At 41.0% G+C, this 23,791-nt stretch overlaps 1 protein-coding gene across 1 annotated transcript in view; it reads left to right on the top strand.

Moving 5' to 3' along the window:
- The first annotated feature begins 7,626 nt into the window (after nt 1-7,626).
- Nucleotides 7,627-23,791, top strand: part of zbtb20 (zinc finger and BTB domain containing 20) — a 45,614-nt gene continuing 29,449 nt past the window's right edge. The window contains exon 1 of the mRNA XM_083643956.1: nt 7,627-7,764. The gene's annotated coding sequence lies outside the window, so the exon portion shown is untranslated. The remainder of the gene's footprint in view (nt 7,765-23,791) is intronic.

Here is a 23,791-nt window from a genome sequence, read left to right as displayed (position 1 = left end):
CATGGTTTGTGAGTGAATTAATAAGAATAGACACTAACTCTGCATGGTTTGTGAGTGAATTAATAAGAATAGACACTAACTCTGCATGGTTTGTGAGTGAATTAATAAGAATAGACACTCTAACTCTGCATGGTTTGTGAATTAATAAGGCAATGAATTGCCTCTTGATTTGTATTTGCCTACGGGGCGTCCGGGTAGTGCAGTGGTAGATTCCGGAAGATTTATCTTTATTTTTATAAAAGATATATATATATTTTACCTACATGGCTGATGTAAGACTATGAAATTTTGAGTCAGAGTTATCATGCATCACCTCATTGCCATCCCAACATGTAAGTCCTGATACTGTATAGCTTTGAATATGAAAAGTATGGTATACCATTATGACTGTATATTATAAGAACACAAATGAGGGAGTTCAATAATACAAGCAGTATTTTGGTATGAGGTATGGGTAAATCTAGTGAAGTATTAAAAGACATGTCTGGTGAGCCAAACCACTAATTTTACATATTGTAATTTTTTTCCACCAAAATTTTTATTATACAGTCTAGAGCAGTTCTTTATGTCAAACAATATGACTCATGGAACAGTTGATATTCTGCAAAGAGCAAGCGCTATTTTGTCTCAGCTCACACATGCAACACTTCCAGAAAAAAGGAAGTACAGTACAGTTTTAAAATTTGAAATTAATTTTAACATTGATGTGAAAGATGGTTATATGATGTTTGCCTTTCCCATCTTCAATAAACAGCAAGAGCAATAAACAACAGGATCTCTCAAGATGCCTTGCTACGAAGTCTAAATGGGAAGAAGAGCTATGAGGTGTGGATCACCTGTGTGAGAAAAGCCCCTGTGATAACACCATTACATCTGGGTGGAGGAGAGGCAGTGCCTGTGGTTCCATCTGCTCGCTACCTAGGCTGGCAGGTAGATTCCTCTCTTTCTCACTCTCACCAAGCCCAGGACATGGTGCTCAAGGCATCAAAGCGTCTCTATCTGCTGAGAGTGCTGGCCAGAACAAGCATGTCAGTCGATGACCTCCTACTGATTTACTTTGCCCTTATCAGATCAGTGCTGGAGTATGGACATGTCCTCCTGGTTGGATGCAGCAAAGGACAGGTGGAGGAGTTAGAGCGAGTGCAACGTAGGGCACTTAAGATCATCTCCAGACGTGACACGTGGCCGCTCCCCCACCTCCCATCTCTAAAGAATCGTAGGGAGGAAGCTGCAATCACTTTACTAAAAGAGATGATGAGTCCATCCCATCCACTACATGATCTTCTCCCTCCAACCAGACTGCAATGTACTGGTAGGCAAATGAGAAACAGCACCGCCCTCTCCATGCCACCTGCCAGGACCAAGCGCCTCCAGCAGTCCTTCCTACACACTGCAGTCAGACTCTATAATGATAAAGAAGTGAAAACTGTCTGACCGTCACCATCTCCATGTTGAGACTTGAAATGTGAATCACTTACTTAGTTAAATTGTTTATCCTTGCTTAGTTTTTAACCTACAGTAAATGTCATTTTTTAATCTTTGTTGTTAAGAAGAGTGCATTTCAGACCTGTCTCTGCAAAACTCTTTCTTTAATAAATGAATTGAATTGAAATTGAATTGAAGCACGGTTTGTACTAGAAAATGATTTCCTCTGATCTATTGATGTAAAGAATGACAAAGTTTAACAGTGCACATACCTAAAGGAGTCAAGTTTGCCACCTACGACCCTAACCTGCCCAAGATGCCCTTGCCACCATAGGAAAAATGATACCGCTGAGTGGCACCCAATCCAACACAAGGTATGGAACATTTTCTTTGTGCATGTGTAACCGAATGCCTGAGTCCTCATGAGTCCTGAGTGGTAGCGAGTAGGCTGGTTAAACTCACTCCCCAGTATAAAGGCCCATTAACCAGCTCCGCCAAGGGAGCTATAGCTCTCTAGGCATAGTGGTTAACACGTGTGCTTTGGAAGCAGGAGATCAGCGGATCGAATCCCGCTCCACTCCTGGGCAAGCCCCTACTGCTGCCAGTACTGTCAACACAGCACAGGTACACTATGCAGGTCACGACCAAGACTTTGGGCGTGACTCCTCAGTAGCTTATGCTTTTATGAGAGAACAAAAGGTACAATGAACAATAAACTATATGATGACTGATATCCACATATCTCAAGCTCACACAGTCAACATGTACGGGTCAAGTCTCAAGTCATTTCCCGTGTCCCAAATAAGTTGCAAGTCCTCAAATACTCTCACGGAGCACTTTATTACAGTAGGAACACTATGTTCATAATGCTGTAAAGTGCTCGGTATGTATGTGATTCAGGTTCTACTTGACTCTAATAATTACAACTTGAATCAACATATCTGCCAATCAGAGGGTGCCACCTGAGTTACCTGGTTTACATTCCACCACGTTCTACATTGACAGGCCACTGTGCTGATCAAAACAGACAAAGCAATGACTATAAGTGCACTATATGGCATAATAGGCTGCTCTCAGTTGTTCTCAGTAGTTGCTCTCATAAGAAAGTGTGAGATAGAATGGACACACCAATATTAGGAAAATCCCTCTGGCAGGCTTACCAAGGCACATTTTGAACACAAAAAAAATATTTATTTTAAATTGCATTGTATATTGAATAGAAAAATAAATGAAACTGTCCTGCCCTGTTTTGCACTTTGTCAGTTGCCATCCATCCACTAATGATGAATTACAGATATAGAGACTGCAGTTGTGTCAGAAAATACAATGGGCACCATCTTGCCTAGACTCCTTGGTAAATTAATGACCTCTGGGCTATTCATTAATTATGGTTACATATTACAACTGGGGCAGAAAAAGAAAGACAAGAACAAGCACTGGGCTTGAATCCATACAATAACATTATAGCTAACAGGGAAGGTTGTGATAATATAAGATCTCGGAGGTTAGCAAATATTCATAAAAACATTCAAATAAATAAGAAATACACATTTTAATATATGAGGAAGGACATGTTAAAATATTGAATGGAATAGAGTGAACCATCCTTTAAAAGGGGAAATCAGTGTGCTTGTGTCCAGCAGACAGCCTGAACCATATGGGGAATTCTTAGCCTGCCAATGTATAGGAATTAACAACAGGAGAGAGACACCAGAACATCCAGTATGTTCCTGAATAACAGGTAACCAGAGAGCGTCTGGGCCAAAAACTCAGTGGCACAAAGCAGGACGGATCATGATAGGAATGCTATTTTGGGAGAACTGTGAAGAACACAGAAGAGGAGAGGGAGAGACCGCACCCAAATGAAGAGGTCCCATCTCAATGTTTTGTCTATATGGTGTATTGACATCTCCATGTCCCTTATAACCTGTAATCTGTATAAGCCAATGTTTATGGTATTGATAGTATGTGTTTACATTCATGCATGTATGTCTATGTTTGGACAGACGTTTCCTGAGGTCATAGGGTCACGGGATTGCCCTGTTGACCATGTCCTGTCTCTGCTCTGTTGTTAGGAAAATGTAAAGAGGATATGTGTTATGACGTCAGAAAGTGGGGGACCTTAGTATGGTGAACTTGCTTTACCTGGGGACTGCTGATACCATCTATACGCTATGTGTTTTGACACCATGTAAGATTCATGTTGTTTACTCGGGTCTATATAAGTGGCCTCATGCCACTCCTCATTGCTATTTGCTTGTCGGTAACAATGACTTGGACCAAGCTCATATTAAACCTGCATGGAAGAAGCCATGCTGTGGTCATCTTGTGATTCTTCTTGTCTGAGCAGAGCAGCATCCCGGGGAAACACCCAATTACAGAGATTGTAATTGTCTTGATGCTGGTAGAGTTGATACTCTGTCAAGTTCTGGCCGAATTGTTTGAATGTTTATTTATGCAGAATTGATAGTGGGTGTTATTCATTGACTGTCTTGCCTTTACTCTGGCTTGGATTTGCTCCAAAAACCCTATAATAATGTAGATTGGTTTCCCTATTTAGGGAACTTATCTTGTCTTTATCCCTGGCTCCATCAGCCCTTTCCCCTACACCCAAGCTGGAGAATGTCACCTAATCTAACCCCAGTATAAAAAAAAAGTCTTGGCAAGACAACCAGTGCTACCATTACTGTAATATTATGCAACTACACTGTCCAAGTCATACTGCTGCCCTCTTGTGGTTGGATTGAAAGCTTGACCTCTCCACATAGAGGATTGTGCATAAATTATATTACAGAGTACATATAGCTCTGACAATAATCTCATTTTCATGTGAAAAATAACCTTTCTTCATTGATTGTAATGACGTGTGTGTTTCTAACGAGGAAATTAAGGGTTCACTACTAAATGGAAATGACTTATGTTTACGCCTTGCAGTTAACGCTCCATGATTTATTACTTTGTATTTGTCATTGGGGAAATTAATGAGGAATTTCTCAGCAATGGATGCAACCAGTATGAATGGTGCATGTTAATACATCTATCTATGTCACTTGTGAAATTGAACAGCCAAAATTAATTAACCAGAAATGTTTTATTACACCTATCACGTACCATTGTAAGTTTCTTTAACTTGACACTATATACTCACAATTTGAACCGGATCAAACTAGATAGTGAAAAGGCCTTTAGGCTTTCCCAATATACGGTACACGCGGTAACAGTGTTAAAGCTCAAAATTCAGCAAGTGCTGTTGACCCGATCATAAAAATATAAATTAATTATTATAGGTGTGATACGAAGTAGATGTACTTTTGAGTTTTCCATATCCAGTTTTGCTTTTGACTTCTACAGCAGACAAATTCAGTTGGTCCTTTACCTCCATGTATCAAGCCAGTATGTACTAATTTAGTTGTCTCCGACTCACGTTTAAACTTTCCTTAGGGACACCGCTAACATTATCTTGTCTTTTAAAGACACTGAGAGACTTCTACACACTTTAGCATCCTGCCTTGACTGCTGTAATAGCGTGTTCTGCTGTATCAAATGACAAATTGCAGCACAACCCCTGCTGTTCATAATTCTGCTGCGACTAAAGACACACAGGAGCATATTAGCCCTGTTTTAGCTTCCCTACACTGCAGGTCCTCTGTTTAGTGTAGTCTGTAAGCCTCCCAGCCCATGTGACTGACTGGGCTTCTATTTTTTTGTCATACAGGGCCTTAAGGCTGTGGAAACTAGCCTACCTGAGAAGATACTGTAAGGCACAACGGTCACCTCGTAAAAACCTAATTTAACAGTTAGACTTTTATAAATTATTTATTATTATTATTAATAACATATTTGATTGTCAGTGTAGACTATCGGTCTATTATATCATTATATAATCCTGTTTTTTGGCAAGTCAACGTGGACTGAATGATCACCTACTATATTTTTACATACAGTGGCAGGAGACTGATGATTTGTTTTCTCTTTGAAACTTACACCCTTAAATTTTTAAAACACGCTTTCCAAGAATTTGTGTATATCTTTCTCTCACTCACACACACACACACACACACACACACACACACACACACACACACACACACACAAATGCATCAATAAATACATCAATAAATGAATAAATAAATATAGCCTAGATTCATACAATTTGTATTTATTTATAATTATTCTAAATTCTGTTGGACTTCTATGGCACGGAAGGCAGGCCCAGTAAGCCGTTAAAATAATTTGATTTTATGGAAATAACCACGTGAAACAATGTGTGAAACATTGGGATTCCATGCTCATGGGGAAAAAATAAAACACTCCTCGGTTGAATTCAGCAGTTGAACAAGCTGCAGGCTGAGCCAGAGGCGCTACAGGCTGAACAGTGTGGCATATTTTATATAATTGTCCTAAAATGACATGCGCCTGACTTATTTATGGCCCCTAAAAGCTTTTCCAAGCTTAACTCTGTCTCATATTTGCATACAAACTAGTTCCGGCCGGTAGTAGTTTTCATACTATGTCAGTGGTTAATGTAGGTCAAAGTAGGTGACGGAAGGGTGTCCTCCCTTGAACCCGCTGTACAAATCCATATCGCAATCCTGCAGATGGCGCGCACAATCAACTAAATGCCCCTGGTGCTCACATAATATCCGTATGGAGCCAAGCCTGCTTGAGACACGGCGATTGTCTAAGCGACAGCCTAAAGTGTGTCTCCCTCCATAAGCAAACTTAAAAGCATGTTCAATTGTTTAAAGAATAGTTTTCTGCATAGGCCTATACGTGCAGCGGTTCGCACTCTCTCTCCCTTTCTCTCTCTCTCTCTCTCACACACACACACACACACACACACACACACACACACACACACACACACACACACACACACACACACACACACACACACACACACACACACACACACTTCTAATGCTGGAGGCAGGAAATAAAATAAGACGGGCCGATCGAGCGTAACCTTAAAATAATCGACCTATATTTGTCTGTAAAAGCTTGTCGTTTAAGATGCAGAAATGACTAGACAACGTTCAACTCTGAACATTCTGTAGCCTGTCGGGCTAAAAAAACAACGAATATTTTTTGCAAACATCTATTAAGCACTAACCCCACTCAGCATGGCTCGTTATTCTAATATAAACTACAGACAAGCGTGTGCGCATACACGCACACCTGTCACTGTCTAGACAGGGAGGGGGCATTAAGGCGGTGGGTGCGGGGGGGATCCCACATGACCCATTACTGCTTTATTCTATGCCAGCCAGAACATATCTGAAGGCATTGGATAATGACAAAAAAATCAACAACAAGAGAGGGGGAAAAAACAATCGCTTTACCCAATCTGATTGGCCGGCTAAACCGACACCATTTTTTCCTGCTAACTCGAGGTCAGCTCGGGACGTTAAAAAATAAATAAATGAGAAAATAGAAATGCGTAGAAAGTAAAAGACACGGCAGACAATCTAGCTTGTTGGTGCCGAAAATGACTGGCAGCGCCGCCGTCCAATGAGAAGCCGGGATGCGTGTACTGGCAGCAGCTTCGACCAATGCAAAGTTCAGACGCATGACAGACACATAACCGGCTATTCCCCTGTCCTTTTGATCCAGACTGGGGACAGAATGGAGAGTTCATTCAAGCTCGGACACATTCAACGTTACAAATGTGAACAGCTGGACTCAGCGTTGCACGTCAACTCAGAATAACACGTCAGGTGTCTGGGTGGCGTGAACGCTTTTTCTCGGCGGTGTAACATCACAGCGAGCGAGTTTCACCCGTATAGCCTACTCCTAGAGGCTGGAGTTACGATGCGTAACCACCGTTTATAAACCACAAACTGGTTACAGGTTGAGTTTAATTTAGGACATTGCTGCTTGGTGCTGCTCAGGCTGGAGCAAACTTGATAAACTTGGGTAGGAGGAGGAAGAGTAGCCTACTATCACTACTACCACTACTTCCAGAGAGAGAGAGAGAGCTATAATGGAGACGGTTGTGCTCTCTGCGATTGGGGCAAAATAGCGCTGATGACCGATTTATGATCCAACCCAAGACAGTGCACTTCCAATAGCAGCTTTAAGTGAAAAGGCGTGCCTGCCTGCCCCCCCACCCCTCAAAGTACTCGATGTATAGTTAAAAAATGGGAGGGCACACTTGAACCGAGCTCCTCTATGAAGGTAGGCTGCAGCGTGTGTTTATTGATGAGATGAAAAGAAGATGGAAGTGAGAAATGAAACAAAGTAAAGGAACATATTAAAAAAACTACAGGCTTTGTCGGGGAAAACTGGGGGGAGCCGTGGAAACGCTGTCGCCACTTTTGAACGAGCTTCGGACTGCAGGTAAGAAATTGATAAAAGTAGGAAAAGGGTCGGGTCTTTATAATATCTATAACGCTATTATTAAGGAGGGAGAGAAACATAGTAATTTCCTATATAGGAGATTTTAACAAATCCTTGTTGACTTTGTGGTGAAATGCATGAAATATGACTCACTTCCATGTAGTTCCCGCTGGCTTTGCCAACCAAATATTAAGCTATAGTGTACAACATGATCAGAAACTTCATTCTTTAGGGGGGAGCTTATGATTCAATAATTTGTAACGCCTATACGAAATGAAAAGGGGTTTAGTATGGGCTCAGTTGTGACTGCCAGGGGTTTTGTTGCCCGTTTACATTCGACTATACAAAAACGCGCTGCCCTGGCATGACGCAAGTTGCCCATCTGTCATTATTCTCAACATGCTCCTTCTTTACCTTTAGCCGTTATAGCCTACTTTAGGGTTTGCTTGAAAGCAATGAACACTCGGGCATAAATACTCTCGCCAAACTGTTTCCTAGCTCTGTTTCTTTCAATCAGCGATGCTCGCAAGCTGCAAGCTCACATTTTACACATTAGGCTATAAGCCCGGAACAACTGTGGCAGCCGTACGTGCGCATTTGGCTTTTAGGTCAGTTAATATTTGAATGAGAAGAAACGTGTTTCCTCATTGCAATTAACCACTAGGTTATCATTAGAAGCCGCTTTCTTCAACACGTTTCAATTTCTCCAACTTGCCAGGAAAGCTGGTGTCGATGCTGAAATATCACAGCAATAGCTCCTACAGCGCGTTTCAGTCAGACAGACGTCTAGCCTACACCCCCCCCCCCTCCGAATTAACCTATAGGCTATGGTGTGGCATTTGCCGAATTAAGTTTTAATTGAGATATGCTCAGTAGACATAGGAAGGGTGTGCAACATTTACGCATGGTATCTGAAGCTAGCAGACACTGTGGGTACAGTTTCTGTGATAAATCAAAACTATCCAGTGTGACTCTATAGTCTGGATTTTGGTGCCCGTGTTTCACCAAATGAATCATCACTTTAATTGTCGCATTGATTGGGTTTGGTATTTATTTATTTGTGTTAAAATGTTTAGGGAGGCTGGATGTCTTGACAAAGGATGGCCTAGATATGGATGCTGTGGTGTAATTAAAGTTGCACGAGACAGGCTTCCTGCGTGCCTTTTGAGACATTTTGTTGCAAAATATTCAGTGTCAACTTGTGATTGCTTGCCCTCCGCCGATTAGTTTTCAGCATTTAGAGGTAGGCCTATAGGTCACCACTCCAATAAAGTTGTCAGGATTTATTTGTATGTTCAGTCTTTTTTACAAGTGAAATTTAATTGCAGCCCATAGCAATTACAGTATGCCCACCCCCCCGCCACCCCCCAGTCGTGTTCTTTGGGCTCCATCTATCCGTCTTTGTCGTGTGTGCGTGCGTGTGTGTGAGAGAGGGGGAGAGCGTGCATGCATGCATGCGTGTGTGGCAGACAGATGTCCCATAGCGCTTCGCTTTGTCAAATGAAGAGTAATAGCCTGCTGCATATTCTGATGTCCATTAACAGTGCATCAGATAGTTTCTACGAGACATCACATCCCGCGTAACAAGTGAATATTCCGTCTGAGATTAATAGGCACATGCCAGCCCAGAAGTTATGTACTGTACGATGCTTTGCGTGCAACGCTTTCCATCAACACATTAAAGATGGTTGTGGCATGAACCAGTTGAACCAGTTTCGCCACGGGTGCCATGGCCTACAACAAGTAGGCCGGTCCAGGGTTTGATCACGGCACAGGTGAGCCGCTGCGCGCACTAGTGCTGCTGCAAGTACACAAGTGCTCTATGGGTGGCTACTTTGTTTGTATGGATACATTTTTTTTTAGCACGCTAGTTATGCAAGGACCTATAATAATATATAGGCTATATCTATTCTACCTAATACAATCATCACATTTGATGTAGCAATGTGATCACTTTATCTTTCTGTCTCTCATTAAGAATGGGTTAACTTATAAATGAGTGCCAAGCCTATATTATGTTATTGCTTAATGCTTATTATGTGCACTGCATGGGTCAATTCGTATATGGATACACTTGGAGAATACAGCATGCAGTCCAGTGAAGCATGCCATTTGCAACACATCTTGGTGCAAGGGAGATGGTAGAAATAATTACTAATCTATCCTATAAATTGCACTACATTGATTGTTAGGTTGCACAGGGCCAGGGAGAATAAGGTTAGGCTACCGTAAAAATGGACATTATCACAAGTTGGGTGGTAGCCTACTGTATATTGGTTGAATCCCTTAAAGTGGAGGACAAAATTAACACGTAGGCCTACATTTTGGGGCATTTGTTTGCTGAAAAGGAGAATAGTCCTATTGCTTGTGTGTGTGTGTGTGTGTGTGTGTGTGTGTGTGTGTGTGTGTGTGTGTGTGTGTGTGTGAGAGAGAGAGCTATTTCCATGAAGAGTGGGCTTGATAAAAACTCTTGCTTTGTCCAAGCAAAGAGGGTGTATCTGAATAAGGGAGGCAGCCATTGTAAGCCATTGGGGGTTTGTAGTCCAGAGTATCAGGTCCGTTTTATCTACATAAAGTAACTAATGAGCATTTGTATGTATATATTCCACATTGACATTAATATTCATAATGTTTGAGCCGTTGCCATTTGCCCGCTTTCGATGTCAATGTTAAAACCCGCCCATAACTCATGAATATTTAAGAGCATGTCTGCAGACCAAGGAGAGTCATTAATATATGAAGGAGACCTAGCAGATATATACTCAACTGGTGACGCCACCTTTTTAGGACTGCATATGAACGAGGTATTCAGTTAATCCCCATGCACCCAACAATAAATCTCTCACTTTTTCTTTAGCTTCACTCAGCCATCCCTCACTCCTCATCTCGTCATGTCAGCTTCTCCCTTGCTTCACATTGGGCAAGTTGGATTTCACACGCTCTTCTTTTATGTTCCTGACGAGTGCCTTTTCCTTTGTTATAGTTACAGTGCTGCAGGAATGAGTGCTAAAACCCGGAAGTTAGCATCGCCTGGTTCATTTGTCTAGAAGTCAATGGGATTTTTGTATGGGGATTTTGGTTAGATGCCTGAAATAAGTTCTGCGGTTAACAAAAGTGTATGAAACGGCCATCGCATTTACGCGTCAAAAATCATAAAAGTGGTGTTCATTGGTGAGGATTACCTTGAACACAAACGTCTCCGTCTCATAAACCTTTGTTAACCACAGACCTTATTTCAGGCATCTAACCAAAATCCCTATAGAAAAAGTCCCGTTGACTTTGAGACGAGGGAACCCAGCGCAGTGCTAACTTCTGGGGTTGGCCTACAAAAAGATCTCCTCCCTGCGGTACTCTATTGACCAACAAAGTATTGCAGCCGGCCCTGCATCATCCCTCTGGCCCTGGCTTTCACATTGTTACAACCATGACACATGTCCATGACATTCAATTCTGAATGGTGTTAAGCCCGTTTACCTTTCCTTTAAGTTGTTCAATGCTGCACCTGATCATTCAGTTTCACTGAAGTGAAAATAGAAAAAGGATTCCATGCTCTATTCATGTAATCAGTGCTTTCTTGGAAGAGACAGCTCACACCTTGTGCATTTATACAGATGTCAGGTGATTACTGATTTTTTTTTAAGGTCATTAAAGGCAGTGCTGTGCAAAACAACACCATAGTTTAATATTTTTGCATAGCCTCCAAAATGCCACATGTCTTATAGTCAGCCATCTTCCTCAGGTTTTCGTCCAGGTCAATCTGGTGACGTATAAAGTTTATGAATGCATGCTTATGTCTTAGGTTGATGACATCACTCAGATTGTTAGGCATTAGTGCTTTGTTGGACAGTATATAGTGGAAAGTACAGGAAAGGTGGGAGAAGATGCAATATAGGTCATGAGTGGAATTCCAATTGACAACCTTGTTAGTTCATTTTATTCACCTTAGTCCACTGAATCATATAGCACTGCTCCTTGCTTTGGTTAAGGCAAAGTTTCCATTCGATGAAGGAAGACTATTTAAATGTGTCTGTAAATTAAAGCATGTTGTACCATGTGCATTAGTTAAACAAACCCCGGAATTCTTGGTTGCAGCACGTTGGTGGTGGGTGGACCAATTTCCTTTACTGATCAAGAAAAAAGCAGATTTGCAGTTCCATGTATCATTGATCTATTTGAGCATAGTATAACAACACACTTAATGGTGTACAGTCAAAAAGAAACACTGGCAGCATTTGCCACTTCTGCCACCCTGTTGAACATACTTGGCAGCCATTTTGGGAATGCAGTGGCATTACATTGAAAAAGCATAGCCACTATGGTGGTTCACCTCCAGAATGTCACACTGTGTGTTTAGTGCTTGGGCTTGTCTTGTCTTGGACGACATTTATTTCAGGATGCATTTTCCAAATGCTCCCGCATGATACTCATTACAAGAATATTCCCCCAGAGATCAAATGTGATCTTTGATGTGATTTTGCCAACTGAGAATGTTTCACGTGCCCATCTTAAATGGGAAAATAGGCTAAGTCATTTCCTCAACTAATAACCAAGAACAATTTCCACCTACAGATTTGTATAGGAACACAGCATAAAGTTTCCTCACTGACCTCTAAGGTCATGTTTTACAACAATAATACTTTTGAGTTACAGTATACCATCTTCAAAAAAGTACAGTATCAAATTATTTGACTTTAAATCATGTCATGCTTACTTATTTTGTCCAAATCTGTGATCCTCTTATCCAGTAAGCATCAAATTAGTACTATTGGGAGAAGTCTAGCTAGGTGGATCATTAGTACTTTAGCAAACTGGAAGGGTAGCTGCCTCCTGGCTAAATGGCATGAATCCTACATGCAAACAAACCTTCACCACACATAACGTGCTTTTCTTTTAAAATGTCTATTGATTTTTATTTTTGGAAATATTAACAACATAATTGCACAATCCACTGCAAGACCATACAGGCATGGTGTTTAAGGGCAGGAAATCCCCAAGGAGCATTATGTAACACAAAAATGCAAATGTTGTGAGTTTATGATGATGATTTCCTTAGCTACAAGGTATAAGAGTGATTTTTTTTAAAATATGCAACTCCTCCTTTAGTAGGGATAAAACCATTTTAGTGCTAAAACCTTCTGAAACTTACGGATTTATTATGCATTCAGAATACCTAACCAAGACTTTCACAAGTGATACATTTTACACTTGTGTATACGGACTCAATCAGTCAATTTATTGAGTAGGAATTTCAAAATGGTCTGGCCACTGGCAGTTTGAATATAAAATAGGCAGAGTATAATGAAACTGTTTTTCCACACACAATCCATATGACAAACACAAGTCCAGAGTAGTAGCACGTATAGAGATGTGGTGTGGTTTGGTGTGTGTAACAAAGACCTTACATGTACTGTATGCCTGAAAAAACAAACCGCAGAACACAAACTGTCCTATCTAACTGTAAGACAAGTTCTTTTTTCTTCATAGGACTTTTATTTTGGAATCTTCACTCACTGCAAGTATCACAGTAACGCCTGATAAAAGCAGACAATGACACTGAATATTTGTGCATGTGCCATGTAGTTATAATGAAGCTCCTGCTCAGGTGTTAGGAGTGTGAACTAAAATGGCGTTCACCTTAAATTCCTAAAAAGCTTGATGATGTTTTTAGGAATATCAGTGTGTATACTGTGTGTCTTCAATTTGTTTGTAAGATCATTTCTTAGATTAGGTCAATGTCAGTTCAGAACTTCGGTATAAATTCATTCTTTCAAACTCTGTGCAGTTGTTATTTGATGCACACACACATACAGTATACATACAAACTGAATCCAGTTGGGCTGGTGACCATTTGTTTCCATTACCTTTGCTAAAATTGCTAACAGACTTGTGATGCATGCTTCTCTCTGTATTTGGCAGTGTTGGTTGAAGGATTTTGATTAAAAGGGGTTTGGGAAAGTGTGCCATCAGAACCCCTGCAAAAAAGCATGCATCAAAGTAAACAGAAATGAATGTAGAGTTACAAGTCCAGAAATGTACTAAACTTTTTGATCAATTTAAAGAAATTCATGCCCAAATCCAAATTAAAACTGTCTGTGTTAAGTCATTATTCATGATCATACATGCTGTAAAAATGTTTTAATCCTAGAGAAACATTTAATTTGCAGAAAAGCAACAGGCACCTAAATGTATTCTTCCTCTTTAAACACATACGCAGGCCCAGGCATTCGACTGATGTGAAAAATGTATCCTGGATTCTAATAGCGAAGTTGTATGTTTGCCAAGGTGCATGTGTGTCCTCAGCTCACCCTGCTACCCATATGGTTTTCTACAAGTCATGGTGAGATCACTGCCTCGTTGAAGGGGGGAAAGTATCTGGAGAAGGTTTTAGAAAAGAGAAACATAATAGACTCTTCAGTCACTTTTGAAACTATTATATGGAGACTAACTTCATGCTGTGTAATCTTTGCTTACACCGTGGCTCCAGGAAGACGTTTTAAGCCTCATGCCAGTAAACAACAGTAACAGCAGCCAAAATGTGAAGATTGTGCACAGTCTCACTCAAGGCACATCGACAATGGTATGCACTGTGCAATGGGTAAACTTAAGGGGGAATCATTTACACAATCGTATTTGTGTTGTAGTTGTACCACAAAATGAAGATTATTAGGACCTAAACGTATTTCCACAGAATCAAAACTGAAACCCCTCCTCCCCCTTTTTTTTGAGTAAGCCATACTCTTTTGAAATACAACTACAAGAATGAGCAGGCAGACATTTTACTTGCTTGACCCAGGAAGTTATCTCTTTTTTTATTATTATTATTTAATGGAGTAATCACTTTTTATCATGAAAATGAAAGCAATGTCTGTTTGAGATACTGTTCAAATTGTCTACCACCCTGAAAGTGACCTGCATAAAAACAGTTTTCAAAATCAACACTTTTTTTTAGAAGCGTCCAACTGATAATTTGTTGCTAACTGCTTATAGTTATTATAATAACTGGCAGCTAATGTTTTATCTGCCAAGATGGTAGTTTCCCAGCAGTTGGCACATGGAGCAAAGGAAAAACATGTGTGACCTGTTCAGCAACATAACAAATGGTGAAATAATTTTTCATGTTTATGAAAGTTGCAGGGCTTGTTTGATATTTTTTGATTATCGTCTTACAAGTGATAAATGGGCAAGCTGTTTTTTTTATACATTCGTAACACCTGAACTTCTTAACAGCTTTATTGCATATTTGATACTGATTCATTCCTTATGTGAAGCTTCGTAAGGTGTTTAGGCGTTTCATAATGCGATGCGATGGCAATGTTACTGTATGCCATTTGGGATAAGCTACTGAGAATTTAGAATAAAAGTCTTTGTAACATTTGGTATTTTCTAAATTGGAAAACACATTATGGTTGACAATTAGAGTTTGTGTATAAAGCCATTTTTGCTATTGCTTCTCTTATCTGGACTTCAACCAGTTGGTTGCTACTGGGTTAGCTGTAATAGCTACTGTGATTAGCTACATACAGTAGCTTACTTGCCATAGTGATTCTTGCCAGCTCATGTAAAAAACATGTTAGCCATCTGAGTTAGACAGTTTATGTACACGCCTTATGAGTGATATCTGGTAAGCTAGCCTATTAGCTGTCTAGCTGGCATTAGGATTATTTTTATTTAGTATTTATTTAAATAATGTTAATGCATCTATATTAAAAGGGAGCAAGTGGGCAATGTTTGTTAAAAATTTTGTCCCGGAAGTGATGTCACTCAACTGGAAGTGATGTCATCAGTGATGTGACGAACAATTGTGCATTGTGACATCACTGATGATGTCATAGGCATTGTGACATCAGTGATGTCATAAGAGCAATTGTGATGTCATCAGTGTTGCAAGGTTGTGCCATCATCAGTGGCACAGCGGTCGAGCTGCGCGGCCTCGCCTAGGAATTATCCGAACCTAGGGATTATAGCCAAAGTGAAACGTCACTTCCTGCTTTCTCCCTGTACCAGCGCTCAGAAAAATATGAATGGCGGTGGACGGAGAATAAGGTAACTTTTTTGATCCCGTTTGAATTGTGCCACGGGGTGCCAACGCTAATTTTGATACTTGCCATAATTATGTCAAGAAAGTCACAGTTTGTCATCAAACTGAAGCGTAGGGGTTAGATTCGTATAAAAACTACATAGCTTGTGGAAGCTCGTGGCATGTCGCCGGTCTTCAGCTTTGCCAGTAGAGAAAGTGACGTCACTTAGGCGACAGTGCATGTACGGTAGTCTTTCTGAGTTATAACTTCTAGTGCAACAGTTTAGCGACAAACTGCGACTTTCTTGACATGCAAATTTACGTTTTATATTGACAAAATTAGCGTTGGCACCCCGTGGCACAATTCAAACGGGATCAAAAAAGTTACCTTATTCTCCGTCCACCGCCATTAATATTTTTCGCAGCACTGGTACAGGGAGAAAGCACGAAGTGACGATTCACTTTGGCTCTCTATAAAAAGGAGCAAGCAAGTGGGCACTGTTGGTTTACATTTTTGTCCCATTGATTATGTCACAATGTCTATGACATCATCAGTGATGTCATCAGTGACATCATTATTGACCAAAACCAATATGTCATGACTGATGATCTCATAGGCATTGTGACATCATCAGTGATGTCACTCGAGCAATTGTGACATCACTGATGTCATAAACATTGTGACATCATTGTGATGTTTAGTTTAGTTTACTCCCAGTTTATTTCGGTCAATTTAGCATACAATTCAATACAGTTGTTATTATATGTTGAAAGAAAGCAACGAAAGAAAAAATAAAATAAAATGAGAAAATAAGTCATTGCTTGTGACGCATTGACGAAACCGAAATGGGTTAATTGTGACCGAAAAGGTGTAGGCTGAAGCCTTTGCTTATAGCGCCTACCCTTTTTACATTATATATATACCGTATATATATATATATATACACACATATATTTTTTTTATAGTCCCCTGTGGATTTATATGGTGAAAGTAGAAAATAAATGGATAAAGTATATATATATATATATATATATATACACACTATATACACACACTACATATCCATAAATACTAAAACAAGGTATCAAACACACACACAAAATATCTATATCTATATACATGCTCATAATCAATCCTGAGTTTTATATTTGTTAATAATCTTATAAAAAATGTTTTTTTTTATTGTTTTACACATTTTCATTTCCTTTTCCAGTTCTTGTAGTTGTAAACATGCAGGTTCCTCTTAGATTGTAGTGGCTTACTCTGGTTCTGAACAACCTCTGGACACATTCCGGAAGTGAGTGATGTCATCAGTGATGCAAAGTTGAGCAATTGTGTGCTGTGCATGCCAATAGCGGGCGAGCCTAGGAATCGAGCACGTGTAGCGCACGAGATGCCTAGTTTAAAAGTAAATTCTTGAAAAAATGAACATCTGATGAACATCATTAACGTTAATTTATTTTCCATATATGGTCAGAGCCTTTCCCAGCATGCATTTGGCAGAAGGCAGGATGTCAGTCCATCATAGGGCGAACATAGAGTAGACTGACACAGATAGACAAACATTTAAGTTAACAGAAACTACTGGTAGTAATTAAAGATATACTCTGTGAAATGTAATGTATGTATAATAGCACCCCCTGCTGGCACAACAAATAAGGAATCGAAATCAAAACAAGACAAAACCTGCCACCACACTGCTTCCAAACAGCGCTGCCTACAACCCCCCTCACCGAGCAAAACAATTCAATATAATACACAAGTTCAAAATACAAGTCAGTAGCATATTTATGATAGGACCTGCAGAAATGACTCATGACCATGTGGTGACTTCTATGTTTCAAGAAACACGGTGCAAAGTGCAACACAGCTAAAAGTGAAACCCAGTAATGCTAGGTAACATGAGGCTTACACTCTAGGGCTTATGAGCTATAAGTTATTCCCATCAAGGTTAATAATTTTACTTTGGCACAAAACAGACCAGGCTGACCAATTATTCATGTGCGATCGCAAGGCTTTTGCCAAAAGAACAGATGATCATCATAAATTGTGCTGATGATCACGTAATCGCGACCCTATGCGCTGTGTTAGCTAGCTCTGCTCGTTGCACACATATTTACAGAACTAATTACAGAACACAACATAAAACTACACCAAATGTAAGTCCTACTAGATTCATAATTTCTCAGCGAATTGCGAATTGGTCAGTTTAACATAGCCGGCTAGTGTAACAGGTTATAACCATAGACTGTATAGACGGTTTTCACCAGCTGCAAGTGTTTGGCGGTTGGCATCCTTAAATGTTGCATTACCGCCGTTATGGCAAGTATCAACAACAATAACAACTAACTACAAGACATAAACACTGAATAGGCTAACGTTGTTACTGTGTGTGTCAGAGACACGGCCTAACGTTAACATTTAATTTGAGCCGAATATCAGCCTGCACTCAGCTTTCTGTATCAGAAGTAAACCGGATATCCAGGTGGGTTGTGACCGTTTGTTATTGTTGTCAAGTTAAAACCGTCTATAAAACAGTTGGACGGAGTTACATGTGACATCACCCATTGGTATGTGGACTCCCATTTTGAAGCCTCCATTCGGCATTTGCGGCCGCTGTCATCTTGTTTTGTTTTTGTGAGTAAGAAGTGTCGTATTTGTAGCCATATTTGGATGAGAGGGGGTTTACCAGAGCCGCAGCGCCGCCTGCTATTGGTCCATGATCGGCGAGCTGTCAATCACGGCCACAACAGTCTTTTATTTGACTCTAAATGGGCGAGTTATATAAAAAGTGAAATTAGCTATAGAGACCAAAACCATTTTTTTAACCAGGCTGTATAAACATGTTTAATTATGCTGAAAATTCTGGCATTTTAACATGGGGGTCTATGGGGATTTACTCGCTTTTGGAGCCAGACTCAAGTGGCCATTTGAGGAAGTGCAGTTTTTAGTACTTTCGCATTGGCGACAATGCGACCAAATAAGCTTGCCCCCTCGGTTATAACGTTACTACTGCCACTACAGCACCACAGAATAGCAACAAACACAATGTTAACCTGGTTAGCTCTGTATATGGAAACATAAACCAACTGGGCTTTGCCTTTATCAGGCTCAGCCCTGCAGCTCCGCACGGCCTCGTTCTGAGTGATGGGAATGACGTATTAGGTGTAGTTAGTATGGCTATAAGATAGTTAGTAGGGCAGATAACAAAATGCTATATAAGGTGAATTTAGCTTTCCTGCTCAGGAGAAAAATGGCCAACTCACCATCAGTTTCAATTCCTTTTGTGTGTTTGATTTCATCCTTTCAGTAGCAGTTGTTTATTGAGCAGGTGGCAATGTGGGAGGCATATCGGGGGTTTTCGGTCTCCACTGTATTTTAAACTACTAGGCATCTTGCGCGCTCGATTCCTAGGCTCGCCCGCTGCGTGGGCTTGCTAGCTCAGGCTGCACGGCCTCACCCGCCCTGCAGCTCGCATATGCAGCTCGCCCGCTGTGCGGCCTCGCCCACAGTTCGGCTGCTGCGTGGCCTCGTCTACCCTATTGGCACGCGCTTAATGTCTCCCTCTCTCCCTCAGTCTCTCTCCCCCCATCTCTCTCTCCCTCAGTCTCTGTGTCGGAAGCCATCGTCTCCGTCTGGTTCCTCCCCTTATACTCCAATCACTTATTCACCTTATTCACCACGCCCACTTTTTCTCTCTTCCGCGTTCCACGCAATTGTATTTGTTCTTCCGGTTCAGCGCTAGTTGGCTGCCAATTTCAAAACAAAACGTCACTATAATAATGAATGACGTTTGGCAACAATCAGAATTAAGCTACACTGCGGCCAACTTCAGTTACATGTTCATAGCGTTACTGCTGCGAGGAGCCGATGGCTGTACCCGGTCGGCATTTAAGGTTAGTTATAAAAGCACGTCGACAGTGTTTTCTCACTGCCAGTAGCCTACAGTAGGGTTTGACAGATAGCTAGTCCGACCGGTCAGCACAGCCAGCACTCCCAAACCTCGCTGCTCGTTAAATATTTCCAAATAGGTGTTATTCTGATAAACTGGTCACACGTTCTCACCCGAAAAATATTACAACTTTAAAACTTTTTTTTTTTTTGCTTGAAAACAGCTTTTTGGTAAGTCTAAAAATGACTAAGGTAGATGCAATCTACTTTCGTGTCTAAAACCGGAAAGACGATTACAAAATTACGTCATGCAGAAGGGTCCTTGTATGGGCAAAGAATAAGGTGAATATAGCCTCAGACTGATGACATCACTGATGACATCATCATTGACATCATAACTGATGACATCGTCACTGAACTATAGCCTAAGGGCAATCAGCCTTAGGGCAATTAATCTGCCCCCATTTAAAAATGTGGCTCCGTCAGGTCACCCGCACGGGTGCTCTTTACAACCCCTGAAAGTTTCAGCCCGATCGCACGTAAAACGGCATAGCTGTGGCCGGCCAAAATTCTTGAAACAAACAGACAGAGTCCACATAGCCAAATTTATGCCAAATGTATATAGATAGATAGATAGATGCACCCCTTGTCGGAGAAGGCGGCGCTTATTGAGCTTGAATGGTACAAAGGATGGGAGGGGCTCAAGCCAAAGAGGAGGAGCTTATTTACACCCAGTAAAAAAAATGGGCAGGAAGTAACCAGGAAGAGCTGGTGTCGATTCCGCAGGTTGGGAAGTAGCCAGGAAGAGCTGGTGTCGATTCAGCAGGGCGGGAAGTAACCAGGAAGAGCTGGTGTCGATTCAACAGGGCAGGAAGTAACCAGGAAGAACTGGTGTCGATTCAGCAGGGCAGGAAGTAACCAGGAAGAGCTGGTGTCGATTCAACAGGGCAGGAAGTAACCAGGAAGAACTGGTGTCGATTCAGCAGGGCAGGAAGTAACCAGGAAGAGCTGGTGTCGATTCAACAGGGCAGGAAGTAACCAGGAAGAACTGGTGTCGATTCAGCAGGGCAGGAAGTAACCAGGAAGAGCTGGTGTCGATTCAACAGGGCAGGAAGTAACCAGGAAGAGCTGGTGTCGATTCAGCAGGTTGGGAAGTAACCAGGAAGAGCTGGTGTTTATTCAACAGGCAGGAAGTAACCAGGAAGAGGGGCAGGAAGTAACCAGGAAGAGCTGGTGTTGATTCAACAGGGCAGGAAGTAACCAGGAAGAGCTGGTATTGATTCAACAGGGCAGGAAGTAACCAGGAAGAGCTGGTGTTGATTCAGCAGGGCAGGAAGTAACCAGGAAGAGCTGGTGTTGATTCAGCAGGGCAGGAAGTAACCAGGAAGAGCTGGTATTGATTCAACGGGGCAGGAAGTAACCAGGAAGAACTGGTTTTGATTCAACAGGGCAGGAAGTAACCAGGAAGAACTGGTTTTGATTCAACAGGGCAGGAAGTAACCAGGAAGAACTGGTTTTGATTCAACAGGGCAGCAAGTAACCAGGAAGAGCTGGGGTCGATTCGCGCATAAGTCGTCTGGGGAGAAAGTGGAAATAGACAGTTTCTGTTGTTTCGTATGAGGATGTGTTGCACACAAGGGCATGGAACATAGAACATATGCATGTAATAATCTATAGAGCAGTGTAACCACACCAACCTGTTTTCTGAGAGGTGGTGTTGGCGCTCTCAGTCTGATGACACAATTCCTTGCAACTGATCAACTGTCAAGTCTATAACATCCTGGTCTGCATACTGATGACAGTATAGCCTATTAGCTTTCAATATCCTTGTAAATTATTCACTGACAGCGCATTGCAAGTGTTGTCAGTAGGCATTTCCTTGATAACTCATGCCCAGAGTTTTTTTTTTTTTACCTCAAGTTAAACAAATCTATCTTTTATGTTGAAGCTTAAAAGCGTGATTCAACTGAATACAGTAGGTAAATCAGGATAAACAAAATAAATCAATGCAATAGACAAAATGTCAGCAAGTAGGTCAAATCATTTTGACACTAATTCAATAAGCTAAACCGAGCACCCACTTTAAAAGAAAATTGCACACATTTTATTAAATTGACAATTATTGTAAATTTGTTGGCACAAATTATGGAAATTGTGGGCACAAAATAATGCAATTGAGGGTAACACACACACACACACACACACACACACACACACACACACACACACACACACACACACCAAAGGAAATGAGCTGTATCTCATGCGCATGAAATAGTACCTTGTGCCCTCCTGGCCTCACCATAGTCCCCCCCTGCAGCCACTCCTGGGCTGCGTAGAGGTGGTGCATAATAAAAAGAGGCCATGCATATGAGAAGAACAGCCTTACAACATACATTTACATGACTACGCCCCCAGGCATGGCCTTCAGTTAAAAAATGGCAATTACTGCAAAGATTTGAAAACATTGCCTAAAAAATGTACACACTGCTCCACCGTTATGCCGCATTTGACATAAGTATTGCATGAATACCTAAAGAAAGCTCTGCATTAAGACTGAAACAGTACTGATGAAATCCATGTGGCTGAGTTGAAGCTCTTGTTCAGTTCTTGTAAATTGTTACACTGTTTCCTGTGCCCATTTATCAACTGTGACGGTCTTGTCATCGCTTTTTGAGCCCTGACATTGTTAGAGCATTAGGTACTATATAGTTGTTTCCAAGGATGTTTTGGACACATCTGCAGTGTCTTACCAGGGAGGTTGTAGTATTACATCATGATCCATTACCATAGACACGCCTTTCTGGATTCTATGTATTTTTGTTGTATATTAGTTGATACCTCATCTAGATTACTGGGATTTCTGCTGACATTGTTGTATCAATCATATTTTGATGGGACTGGCAAATTTACAGCATGTTCATTGTGTTGTATTGTATATTGGAGTCATTTGACTCAACTGAGACTACTAGTATGAAAGTATATAGTAGTATGAAACCCCATGATCAAATCTAGTTTCCTTTTTTCAGTTTATTCTTTCTATTAAATCATTGCTATGATACCAAAAGGAGAGGGCTTTGTCCCTTTTCTCTTGGCTTGTGAAATTCTGTAGCTGGCTTGCTTAACAAGGCTATGTCTTGCAACACATTATTCTATGGGTCAAGTTTCCTAAGACCTTATTTTCATGTTGATTGCACCCTTCCCTCTTAGATTAACAGAAAATGTTACCTTAAAGAGCATGATGCAGGTTAGACACCACTTTGCATTATTATGTGGGACTTTTATGTAGCAATTAGGATTCTCTTTTGTTTTTTGTTCCCCCCCCCCACACATAGCTGCATCTAGACTGGTTTTTGTGAAGCATCTGCCACACGCACAGAAAAACCCTTAAATCTAGCAATAACACCTGTGACGATTTTAATACACAATTAAGCAATATCACACGAGAGGGAGTGCTGTTGTTGGCTAATATCGTCACGGCTGTGATTCGGTCGTAGGCACGAGGCCGAGTGCCGAAGATAATCACAGCTGTGACGATATTAGACAACAACAGCACGACCTCGACAGTTCTATTGAACAAAACTGATTAAAAAAATTACAAAAAGCTGAGAAAATATATGATTTCTCTATTTATTCCTCCGCCAACAAAAAATAGTCCCCTCAGCTTTCCGCTACCAGTTGCCGAAATGTAGCCTAATTAACTGCAGGCTGCCTACTTTTTATCATACACATTGATTTGCAGATTTTGCACGTTTCCATTTATTGTACAGCCAGTGAAATAAGAGTCTGGTGATGGCATGTTAGTTACCCAGCAAGCAAAATTACGTCATGATAACGTTGTGATGACGTGTTTCAGTGATGTCCAGGACGTGGCCAAATCACAGCCGGTTTGGGGATGATTTAGACGTCTACGCGGGAACGTCTAGCTGACGTCGAAATATGACCATTAACATGAATGGGCATGTTCACTTATTCTGCTATGTACACAGTGTATATTCAGCAGCTTTATACATAAAGCTATAATTATGTCCAGATTAACAATTTATGCTACATTTAAAAAATATATAATACTGCAGTGAGTGGGATTTGAACTCGGGCTCTACAACTTACTGGCCGGC

The sequence above is a fragment of the Poromitra crassiceps genome, assembly GCF_964638095.1.
Source record: "Poromitra crassiceps genome assembly, chromosome: 1".
In the NCBI taxonomy this organism is placed as follows: domain Eukaryota; kingdom Metazoa; phylum Chordata; class Actinopteri; order Beryciformes; family Melamphaidae; genus Poromitra; species Poromitra crassiceps.
Note: the sequence above shows the minus strand (reverse complement) of the source record. Positions and strands in the feature narration are given on the sequence as shown.